Below are 12,349 nucleotides of genomic sequence, written 5' to 3'. Positions count from 1 at the left end.
GACCTTCTCGCAAGGTCCGGTATTCCATCCTACCTTACCAATTCTAAAATGTTATGGGCCATGTTATGACCCACACATTCTAAAAAAGGACCATGGGCTGTCAACTTCAGTAGTTTCTACTTTGGTTAATGCCAAGAAGCCAGCCTCCTGAATCACACATCTCCTGGTGTGAATCCAGGGGTTGACACCCCAGAAATTATGTCATAGGTAAGATCCTTGAATTCCTACCGATGGAATTAGAGATGAAGCCGGCTTTGAGTACCATTATGGGCCAGGTGTCAGCCCGATTTTTTAAATATCCACTTGCGTCACACTCTGGTTCAGAACTCGGATTAATCCCCAAGTTAGATCACCCCCGAGACTTAAATTTAGTCCTGTCGGCTTTACAAGATCAGTCACCTGAGCCAATTCGAGATATTCCCTTGATCCTCTTTATGAGGAAGAGTTTTCTTGGTTGCCATATCTTCTGCAAGAGTATCAGAGTTGGCTGCTCTCTTGTGTAGAGCTGGTATTTTTTGCCTTCTAATGCTAAATAATGCACAATGCTATAAATTGTTTTCTCTTGAGAAAAGGACTCGCCTACCCAGAATGCCCATTCCTTTACCCATGAACACCGAGTGGCTGAATTGCATGCTGGGTAGGTAATAAAAAGGCCCTGTGCGGCCATCTTCTGTCTCTTCTTGCTGGGATGTGTGGCCTGACCACAGGGCTCTGTGGGTGTGCGTCCCAAGAGCACTTCAGCCTGCTCAGTGCAGAGCAACATTTCAAGTCACCGGAGACAGTCTACACTACAGCCTGTGGTCGGATCCAGAAAGAGGTCCCAGTCATTTTGCAGAGCAGTGCAGCATGACAGAGCTGACTGTGGCAGGACTGGGAACCCAAAGAGCGGAGGCATACATCTGTCTGGACCTGGTGTGGTGAGAGGGCTGTTGCCCAGAAGTCTAATACGGCACTTCACACAGTTAGACTAACTTTGTAGTGTTGCTGGGTCCCAGGTCCCTGAACACCTCCGGATGCAATGCACACAGTCTCCTGGGTCCAGCATCTGGCGACTTAGTCAACCTGCCAGTTCTCCACTCCCGGAATGTAAATGGCCGATAGGGCCGGTACATGTCGCTCTGCCCACTGAAGGATGTGAGCGACCTCCCATGCGGCGTCCAAGCTTCTGGTTCCTCCTTGGTGATTGACGTATGCCACCACCATGGCATTGTCTGACTGGATCCTGATCGGATGCCCTCAAAGTCTTATCGACCATGTGGAGAGGCATAGCCTGATAGCTCTCAGCTCGAGCACACTGATCGGCAACTTGGATTCCTCCACCGACCAGAGGCCCTGGGTCGACTGAACTCCCACTACGCCACCTCAGCCGGTTAGGCTGATGTCTGTTGTGATCACTGTCCATTTCAGAGGTAGGAACGACTTTCCGGACCAAAATGCCAGGGACCTCAGTCACCAGAGCAGGGAATCCCTGACTAACTGACTCACCTGAATCTGCCGATCCAGGGACAAGGGAGATTTGTCCCATTTTGTCAAATTCTTCTGCAAGACTCTGGTGTGAAACTGGGCATACGGTACTGCCTCAAAAAAGGAGGCCATCACGAGTCCCAGGACTTGCATGCAGAAGCGTAGCGATGACCACATGCGGTTCATCAGGAGTTTTACCATGGCTCAGAGTCTGCAGCGAGAAATACTGTCGCTTCCATGGAGTACAGCAGTAAGCCTAGGTAATCCAAACGCTGAGTCGGTACAATCACTGACTTTAGGTTCAACAGCCACCCAAATTCCTGCAGGGTCTGAATGGTGATTGCCACAGCCTCCTCTAACTCTGAGGTGGAAGATGCTCTCAGGAGGATATCGTCTAGGTAACCTACGATTGCGATCCTGCGTTGTCGCAGCAACACCAAAACAGGAGCCAATACATTGGTAAAGACTCTGGGGGCTGAAGCCAAAAATAGAGCCACAAACTGGTAGTCGGCTTCCGACTGCAAATCACAGAAATTTCCAATGCCGAAGGCATAAGGGGAATGTGCAGGTATGCATCCTGGATGTCCAAAGATACCAGGGAGTCCCGATGGAGTGCAGCGACTACTGAGCTGATTCCATTCTGAACCTCTGTACTTTTACAAAGTAATTGAGGGCTTTTAGGTCCAAAATGGGACGTACCCCTACCTTTTTGGGGACTAAAGATTTGAGTAGAACCCCTGGAAGCGCTCAGACTCCGGAACAGTTACTATCACCCCGCGACTCAGCAGGTCCCTTACCGCCCCAATAGGGCCTCCCAGAGAGTCGGGAGCATGGGTATGCTGGGAGGGAAAGAATCAGTTTTGTCGCCAAGAGAGGAACTCTATCTTGTAGCCTGAGGAAATCAGATCGCAGACCCAATGGTCGGACAGCCGAGAAGCCCACCGGGCTGCAAACTCCCGAAGGCAACCCCCCACCCGTGGTGCAGGCGGGGGCAAACCTTCATGCGGTAGCACTTTTGCTCACAGGCTTGCGGTTCCAGGGATGCTTTTGTCCTTCAGAAGTCATCCTGTTGGGCTGGGGACGCTTAGCCAAAGCCCCGGGCGGACGGAAAAAATGTTTGTGAGCGGAAATGGAGAGCCCTTGCCTACGGCGTGGCTCCTTAGCCTTCCTGGCCTGTGGGAGAAGCGTACTTACCACCTGTGGCATTTAATGTCGTCATCTAATGAGGCTCCAAAGAGCCGTTCGCCAAGGAAGGGTAGATCCGTCAGGGCTTTCTTAGATGCCTGGTCAGCTGACCAGCATTTTAGCCAAATCAGGCGTCTCAGCACGACTGCTGACACTGAAGCCCTGGATAACAGAGGAAGGGTATCCAGGGCTGCGTAAAACATACTTAAGGCCTTGCACTAACTGGTCTGCTTGTTCCACGCAGACAGGGGAAGCCTGTTGCACCCCCTATTCACGGTGCAAAAGTTTTGCCCACTCAGTAAGTGTCTGACAAGTGCAGATGCCAGTACTGGTCGTATTGCTGACCCCACAACCGTAAACAAGGAACAAGCTACTGCCTCGGCCTACCTGTCCGTGGGGGTCCTTAAAAGCAGAAGTCCCCTCTATTGGGCTTGGTTACTTTGTTTAACCTGGATACTGAGGGGTCCACGACCGGACCCAAAAGGGACCGCTACATCAGCAGAGGGATCTGCTGGCTCCTGAATCTTCAGGGTATCGCGCACAGCTGTGATAAGTGCTCCAACAAGCGATTTGTCGCACACTGTCCCAGACTTGGACTCATCCTCACTGTCCAATTGGTCCTGGTCAGCATCGTCTGAAACGACAGAACAGGGGTCACCAGCCTCAGCAGGGCCCGAGCCTGCGTCAGAGCTCTCCCCGGAGGACAGGGTCTTTTTTTACCACCTTTGCGCCCATGCACCGCCTCCATCTTGGCAACAAACAAATTAAGGACCGCCGACAAAGCGTCCAGCGGCACTGCACTGTCTGCAGGTGAACCGGTTGCAATTGCCTGGATTTCGGGGGAAGAACCACCAGTTTCTGAAGCCATGCTGACCATACCCTGTCTGCCACCTGTTAGGAGGGTGGGACTATCACTGTCCTAAGTCCAACTGCTTCTGGCTGAGGGGCTCCTCCCGCAGGACTCACCACCCTGACCGAGTTCTGCGTCGTCCAGCTTGGTGTGCCTGTGTCAGCTCCCAGATGCATAGGAGATCAAACAGCACTGTGTTCAGGCTTCAACAAAATGACCACCGAGTTTCCAGTATAAAGAACATAATCACAGGGAAAATGGCTGCCGGACTACAGGAAAATGGAGACAGCATGCTGCTCCCTGGTCACACAAAACATGGCCACCGAGCACTGTATGCAATGAAGACCGTGAAAAAACAGGCAGAGAAATGGTGGTAAAACAGCGCTACAGCAATCAGCAGACACAGCTTCCAGACACCTCAGCGGAGAGACCTACACACATCCAGGGCACAGCTATCTAGCGCAGTCCCCCCCGGTGAGAGCCCCCCCGAGGGAGCCCCTGTCTATGGCGCACACACACACACACACACACACACACACACACACACACACACACACACACCTCAGCAGCCCACGCAGCATCTCCCACGGGGGGGGGGGGGGGAGAAAGACAGGGAGAGGAGAGGGGGAGGTGAGGGACCCCTGAAATCGACCTCCCAGGCAATGCCCAGCTGCTCAGCCACACCGAGGCAGGGAGAGCTGTACTTACCAGTCCTGAAGAGCTGGGAGACTTTCCATCACTGAGGCTGCTGGCCCGGCACACTGACGCACACATCAGTAGCCTGGTCATACGTGTTCCCCGGGGCATTACGCCCACCGGCCGCCACTGAAGCTGGGGGCCTGTCGTGGCCGACCCAGCACAGAGCTCTGGTCTGCACATGCTCGCTGGCCAGGCTGGAAAGACTACAAGGATAAGGGTATCCAGCCTGTCACCCAGCCGGCTGTTGATGGCAGATCACAGGATCTTTAGTCTTGTGCAAAAAGCAAAAACTTCTGCAGAAAAATTCACGGACCGATGGTCCCGCAGGGCCCTCTTCACTTGGCAAAAAACACAAACACACAAACAGCTCAAACACACAAACAGCTCAAACACACAAACAGCTCAAACATACAAAATCGGGTTCACAGCCACAAGGATTGACAGTGTTTGCAGAACTCCAGCATAAGGGGATGCATGCTTTAGCCACATTCAGTAACTGAATTGTGAGAAAATCCTTACACTTGAATGGATGGTTAGAGATGCAGCAGGCAAGCCACGGGGTTCCCTTCCAGGTCGACATTAGTCAGGTGCTTGATAATACCGAATCAACTCTTGCCAAAGGGGTCCAAGTTTGGAACACTCCCAAGAGATGTGGAGCATTGTTCCCTCCGCATCAGCACACCTCCAGCATGTACTGGAGACCTGAGGTTAAAAACTATAGAGCAACAGTGACCCTGTACCAGAGAGTCAAATACTTGTAGCCAGTCTCTTGGATTTTAGTAGCAATGGAGGAAAGTGAAGAATCTTCTCCCTCAGAGTCAGTGAATTTGGTTTCAAAGTCCAATTCCAATTTTTAAAGGAACCCAAGCTCACCCTATTGCATCAGGAACTCTTAGATCAGCTTCTTCCTGTGGCAAATACGTTCAATTCCATAAGCTGTCGAGATAGCCCCAAGTTCCATGGCTATCCACTGTTCCTTGGCACCATAAGAGTGCTAGTCCACTATCCTGGTAAGGTGCACTGCTCTGCAGTAGGTTCGGGAGACCAATTCCACCCAAGGCTTGGTGAGCTGAAGATGCTGAAAGGTGTGGCCTCCGTTGGAACCAAACAAACACATTCTCTAAACACAGCACCTGTTTAACCACTTAAGGACCGAGCCCCTTTGAGATTTGTTGTTTACAAAGTTAAACACAGGGTTTTTTGCTAGAAAATTAATTGGAACCCCCAAACATTTTTTTTTCTAACACCCTAGAGAATAAAATGGCAGTTGTTGCAATACTTTCTCACACCATATTTACGCTGTGGTCTTACAAGTGCACAAAGTAAAAAAAAGGTTAGCCCATTTTTTTTAAATTGTGAAAGATAATGTTAAGCCGAGTAAATTGATACCCAACATGTCATGCTTCAAAATTGCACCCGCGCATGGAATGGTGACAAACTTTTATCCTTACAAAAAAAAAAAAAAAAAACAGGTTGCATGTTTTGAGTTAGAGGAGGTCTAGGGCTAAAATTATTGCTCTCGCTCTACCGATTGCGGCGATACCTCATGTTTGGTTTGAACACCCTTTTCATATGTGGGTGCTACTCACGTGTAGCACCCTCTATCAATAAGTAGGTGCTAGTAAGATTTATATTACTAGGTTATGCAGCACAGGTAAATTGCGCCGATTGCAGGAGAAGGCCCTGGGAGAGCTGTGAGGGAACAACGTCATCCGACCATGTGGTGGCAGAGACATTGCCAATGACTGTAGAGGCAGAGAACTCCTGGAGCAGGTAAAACTGTTGGTATGCATGGTCCAGTCAAGGTTCCTCATCAGGGACTCGCTAACCCACTGGGCCTCCAGGGAGAGGTACTACAGGCCTAGTGTCAGCAAGCAACCAGAGCCACAGTAGGGAGGCTTATTCAGAGTGGCCCCCAACTATTCAATAGAAGAGGATGTGTCAGATTTGACTACAGTAACTTCAAGTGTGTGCAGGAAGAAACAAGTTAATCGGCAAGAGGTGAAAGATCTAAGAACATTGCTTTTACATGGTCATTAGTGATGTCTCTGCCACCACATGGTTGAATGTGAAGAGAACTAGATAGTATAGTCTGTGGAGAACGAGCCACAGGAGGAGCAACAGTCTGCATGGAGATGCAGGAGATTCATATCCAATTCAATTTGAACATTCAATCTTCTGGCTCTAACTTTGTTCAGAATGTACTAAATCCTTAAATACGATGGCAATAACTTATCCTATGGGCATCCCATATTCCTAATCCCTATCAAAGTTGTTATGGCCCATCCTACACTTATTTTAGATCTGTGCCTTTACACCTTGGATTGGGAATCTAGGTAGGTTTTTGGACATGCCAACAAGCTAATGCTGTGTAGCAGCCATAACCCTTTGTAGGGCAGTCTTAAATTATTGGGCTTAACGGTTACCTCCGCTTGGCTTGTTCTTCCACATCTAGGGGTTCCAAGGGTTGATACCCAACAACTTGGATGCTGACACCAATAAAGTCCTTTTGAAAGGTTTTATTTTGCAGGGCTAACATCTAACAGTCTCGTATAGGAACAAAGGGCAAGGGTGAAGAACTCAGGCACCTTGAACTGCAGACATTACAAAGTCTCTAATACCACCCAGAGAGTAGCCACTCGCAGCTGGGCAATTCAAGGCTGAACAGATCTCTAGCCAGAGATCATGGCAATAAGCACGTTGACTCAGAACTTGTAAAATCTCTGAACGTGGACAAGTTATAACTGAAGGTGAACAGGAACCTTTTTCCTCAGTACCTGGAATGTTCTCAGTTTCCTTGGTAGTACTGGAAAAACATGGATTCCTCAATGTCCTTCCCAACTTAGTAACTAGGCACTTCTCCGGACGCCACTTGTCAGCCCTCCTCCGAAGAGTCCTCCCCCAGTCACTTTCACGAGCTGTGGTGCCCCTCCAAGCCGAGAGCACACCCGGACACCTTGAATCCTCCCTCAGTTACTGCGCCTTGGACCAGCTGGTTCCAAGACTCTGGAACAGACGGATCCCTACCTCAGACCAGGCGGGTCTATTGGGGGGGGGGGGGGGAGTTAACCCATAGAAGCATGTTGCGGTATGTCGAACACCCCGAGACCCCTCGTGGGGCTACCACGGTCCTGGAAACAAGAACAGACCACAGGGGCCTCACAAACTCCTCTTGAACACGTGACCTCAACATCTTAAGTACCCCTTCCCAGACTCCTCACGGGGCCCGGCGCACCCACTGATTGGTTCTGAGAAGGCGGATACCCAAAGCGTCCAACCAGGCCTGGTTATGGCTTGTCATGTGCACCTCACTATCCACATGACCAAGCAGAACTTCTAACACAGCCCAGCCAAACTGATGTCAAAGTTAACCTACATAATTAACCCTCAGAACCCCTACTGTTCTGAGGCAAAAACTAAATTTACACCTGAATGACACTTTGTCCAAAATGTCATCTGCTACAGCTGTAATCACAGCACTGCATAGTGTAATAAATACTTTGACAAATGTGCATCAGTTTTTCCATTTAATCATTAGAAACTGTCTCATGCCCAAGTGGGCGCATCATGTGGCCCTTGGCAATTAACATCTGTGCACCACTCTGTCTTTATACAACCTGCCAGAATATCATACCTTTGTAGGCATATATGCTTTATGTTACACATATATAAAACCACACACTAGGCCTGGTTTTCTACTCTCCCCATAGCAACGCAATTTGGTCCCAGTGTGCACGGCGTTGGGCCTCCTCATCGTGCCGCCAGAGACCTTCATCTTTTTTTTAAAATAAAAACACACGGTTGGGCTCTTCACGCATATCCCTATTAGATGGCCACTATACACATCTTTCTCCTTGGTTTTTAACCCTTTGATCAGAGCCACGATTCAGCACTGAGTACATTGCAAGTACCACAACCATGCGCCTAGTGATTGCCATCTCATGCATAATTTGAGGAAGGTCTTATAAACGTTTTATTTGTTTTGAGACTGCAAAAACTCTAGAGGAAGAAGCTAAGATTTCCCCCTGAAATGTGATAGATAGATGAGAGTAGATAGATATATTATCTATCTATCCCATCTATCTATTTCATACATAATGTCAAGAAAGACGTCCGTGTAATCCGGCGGTATGTGGAAGACCTGTCCACAGAATCCCTATATGTGGAGCAAACGGGTGCACGACAACAAGCGTGCAGACGTGCTGCGTGACTGTTCTTATCGCCCAGGAGGTCTATTTAAGGGAATCTGTCACTGTGCCTTCTTGCTGTCCAGTCTACAACTTTTCCTGTGACCTTTCTACCAGTTGACATGATTCCTGGCTACCCAGCCTGTTCCTGACGACGTCTGTTTGCTTCCTGCCTGACCTTGGCCTGTCCGACTACTCTTCTGCCTCTTCCTTTGGTTTGATCGCTGCCCGTCTGTTACCAACCCGGCCTGTACCTAGACTACCCTCCTGCTGCCATTTGATACCTGCTCTGCCTGCTAGTGTTGATCCGGCCTGTCTGACTGCCTGTGTTCCTGCCTGACCTCAGAGTACCTTCCTGCAGCTTGCCGATCCAGCCCTCCTGCTGTACTACAGGACACCACCTCGCTATCAGCTGTTCCGGAGTTCCTGCCAAGCGCAAACACCTCTGTACGACTGCTGTGCCTTTGTTCCTGTGCACCTCTTCGCAGCCTGCAGATCCTGCTGCACTACAGAACACCTCCGTGCTACAGAACTCCTCCCAGTAGTCTGCAGTGTTCCAGCTCGCTGTTCCTGCTTGCCTTTCTTCAGCTACTTCAGAGATCTGGCCTAGTCCCACACCTGCCATCAGGCACTTGTGCCCCTCTGAACTCTTGAGTCCCTGTCTCCACTACCAGGGGTTCTCGAGCCAGAGGCTTACAAGAGGCCGCTCCCAACACCAGGTACGTGACACACACACACACGCACACACACATGCCTGTAAAGTCAAACTGATAAACGGGAAACCATGTTGTTTTTTCCTACTTAAAGGGATGTTGGCCATACAAACATTTAGAAGGGTAGGAGGTTAAATTGCTATCAATATAGGACTTGATAGCTGTAGACAAGGGAATAGACTGTCCCTTTTCAGCTCCAGCATTGCTTCACTTACAGATTCCCACCATTATAAAAACAGCTGGCTTCCTAAAGTGCCACAAAAAAAAAAAAAAAAAAAAAAAAAGTAAATAATGTCACAGTCCCGATAAAAAACCCAATAATACAAATGCCATAAAATGATCCCCCATTTTGTAGATTCTACAACTTTTGCGCAAACCAATTAATATATGTTCATTTGGGGGGTGGGGTGGGAAAAAACCAAAACCCACCCCCCACACACACACACAAACACACCCCTGGTAGTTGGCTTTAATACTTTAACACCTGAACAAGTAAAATTCAAAACTGGTCTGGGGTGGCATTTGGCCATATAGACATCTCCCGAAGGAGGAGGAAGAGAATTACCAGTTCTGGAATTTAAAAGTTGCTGCCATACAATGCATGGTGGACACTGATCTGAGGGATTATAGAAAGGACACAATTGATCTGATCAGGCTGCTAAAGAAATGACTAGTGCAGTGTTAAACTGCAATAAATCTTAATTTCCCATTGCACCATTTGGTATTCAAAGAAAGCACTTTTTTTTAGTTTTCACAAGACCATTTTTTTTTTTTTTTGAGGATAAGGGTGAGGTTATGCAAAATCTGTCTCCAAAAGTAGCTGTGCGCTTTGAGGCAAATCGGTGAGCTGGATACAATGGCGAAATAGCTTTTATTTATGGAGTGTGAAGGTGTACAAAGTTGTTTTGTGCCGAACCCATATTTCCTCGTTGCCTCACCATGAAAATAGGAATAGGAATTCTTATGCCGCGTACACACGACCGGACTTTGATAGCAAAGGTCTGACGCAACGAGTCTGGACAATTCGAGCATGTGTGGGCTCCACCAGACCTTTGCTTGCCAACTCCGCCGAACCGAGAAATCCATTTGTGTGTATGCTAGTCCGGCGGAGAAAATGACGCTAGGGCAGCTATTGACTACTGGCTATGAACTTCCTTATTCTAATCCGGTCATACGTCATAACGTTTGAATCCGTCGGACTTGTGTGCTTGTGTGTGGCCAAGTCCGTTCATTCGGAAAGTCTGTCGGAACTCTGCTGAAAGTCCGTCGGAAAGACCGTCGGACCTAGTCCCTCAAAAAGTCTGGTCGTGTATACGTGGCATTAGAGATTACAAGCAGGGCCCTCAGATGCAAAGCACTGCACTACACAAATCCTGAAAAAAAAAAAAAAAAAAAAAAAAAAAAAAAACTTACAGCTTTTTTTTTGAGGTCTCCTTTCATCCTTTCATCCAAGTATCAGACAGCACCATCTCTTCTTTTCAATCCACACACTGGTCATCCATTAGCATACGAATGGATTCACAGCGACCTGAGACACAAAGACATTAAGGAATTGTTGAAAATACATTTGCCCAAAATTTAAAGCGGGCGGAGTTCCACCAATAATTAAATCTTTATATGAATCAGTGCATTGCCAGTAAAACGTTTGGTAAAAATTAATTTTGGATTTCTGTGTGTGGCTTGTTGCTAGGATGTCCGTGTCTTTTTAGGGCCATAGCAACGTAGGGCATTTCCTGCGGCACCTCCTGGGAGTGGTGTGTCATAGTTCCCAGTAGTCGGTAGCTATTGCATTCTTTCCAAACCGGAAATGTGGTGTTAAAAAGGTGGATCTAATGCACACACACACACACCAATTTTTACAACATCAAAAATTCATTGTTTACAGGCCCCATTATTTGGGTTATGGTCCCTTTAAGGGGGCAATATGAAAAGTTTGAGTACTCCAGGTTTCTCACCCAGGATGAGGTGTACTGGTTAGAAGGGTGGGGAGGGGGAGACACGCAAACATAATTGCCAAGCTCTTGACACATTTGGAATCTTTTTTTTTTTTTGCACAATTATATTGTATAACACATGGGAGATTATATATTACCCAGATGTGAACTTCATGTAAAATGTAACAAGTTGGAGTGTCCGGACGTCCACAGAGAAGGACGCATGGGAACTGAGCTCCGATCTGGCAACTGAATCCGCTCCCATCTTCGACCCGGCGAGACCCAGCTTCACCTGGCACCAGCATCAGGGCTCTCCCTGGTGCATCCCGGTCAAAAAAAAAAAAAAAAAAGGAGCTGCATTTTGGCCATTCGTGTCAGCCTGAGGCCTGCATCCCGGCCGGAGCTGCTGGCGCCATCTTGAGGCCTGGGATCCGGCGGAGCCTGCCACTCTCCACCTATCCTGCCAGAGACCTTGGGGATACAGCGGCAGAGGACAGGCACTCGATCGGCAGACTCCGGGATAAAGTGCCACCTCCCGGTCTGCCATCCAGGCCCCACTACACCCCCGGTGAGTTCTGAGGGGCTGTGCTCTGGTCTACCCTCTGGTCTTTCTCCCCATTGGGAGAGTGCTATATCCCCGGGCGGTCCATCGGCTAGGTGGGCCCTGAAAATATAAAAAACAAAACCGGGATCACACGGCCGCAGTTTTTTAGGATAGGCCCTGCCTTCAGCCCACCCCGGAGGCCATCTTGCTACTCCCAGTACTCCCCATACTTCACCACCACAGCTTATTTGAGCAAAGGGGAGTACAATAGTAATACAAAAACGCTATGAGCCCCATTAACAATACCAAACATGACACTTAAATGAGCTCAAGGTCCTATCAGCTCTGCAAGGCTATACTAGCCTGTTAAAGCTTCCTTGTTCATTACTAAACCACCCAATGGGCAAAATTGGCCAATACTATAAACCCCTGCCTGAACGACTAAAATCAAAGAATATGGACCGCTTTGTGGTTACCAGATCTCAGCTTCCATCCTCATTCTCCCCCAGACCCTTTCTCCAGTATGGACCTACCCCTGGGAATGGAGAATTTTGGTAATCCTCCAGCTACTGCTTCTCAAGCCCCTGACACAGAACCATTCTCCCCACGGGAGATCCTCACCCCGGATATTTTAAACGCTAAACTAGATGCTAAATTACATCTATTGCTCCAACAAATCACGGCAATGTCTCGGCTGAGGTGAACAAATTAGCTGTGGAACTAAAAAAGAAAATTAACTAACTTGGAGAGCGCACAGATACACTTGAAAAAAT

The 12,349-nt window shown here is 48.5% G+C and overlaps 1 long non-coding RNA gene across 1 annotated transcript in view; it reads right to left on the bottom strand.

Moving 5' to 3' along the window:
* Nucleotides 1-12,349, bottom strand: part of LOC143998388 (uncharacterized) — a 75,613-nt gene that overhangs the window by 26,119 nt on the left and 37,145 nt on the right. The window contains exon 2 of the long non-coding RNA XR_013277899.1: nucleotides 10,512-10,626. This is a non-coding gene — a long non-coding RNA (uncharacterized LOC143998388). The remainder of the gene's footprint in view (nucleotides 1-10,511; nucleotides 10,627-12,349) is intronic.

This window comes from Lithobates pipiens, unplaced genomic scaffold (assembly GCF_037356315.1).
Source record: "Lithobates pipiens isolate NorthernLeopardFrog02 unplaced genomic scaffold, aLitPip1_a1.2 Scaffold_19, whole genome shotgun sequence".
Lineage (NCBI taxonomy): Eukaryota > Metazoa > Chordata > Amphibia > Anura > Ranidae > Lithobates > Lithobates pipiens.
This window is presented reverse-complemented; position numbering and strand designations above follow the sequence as displayed.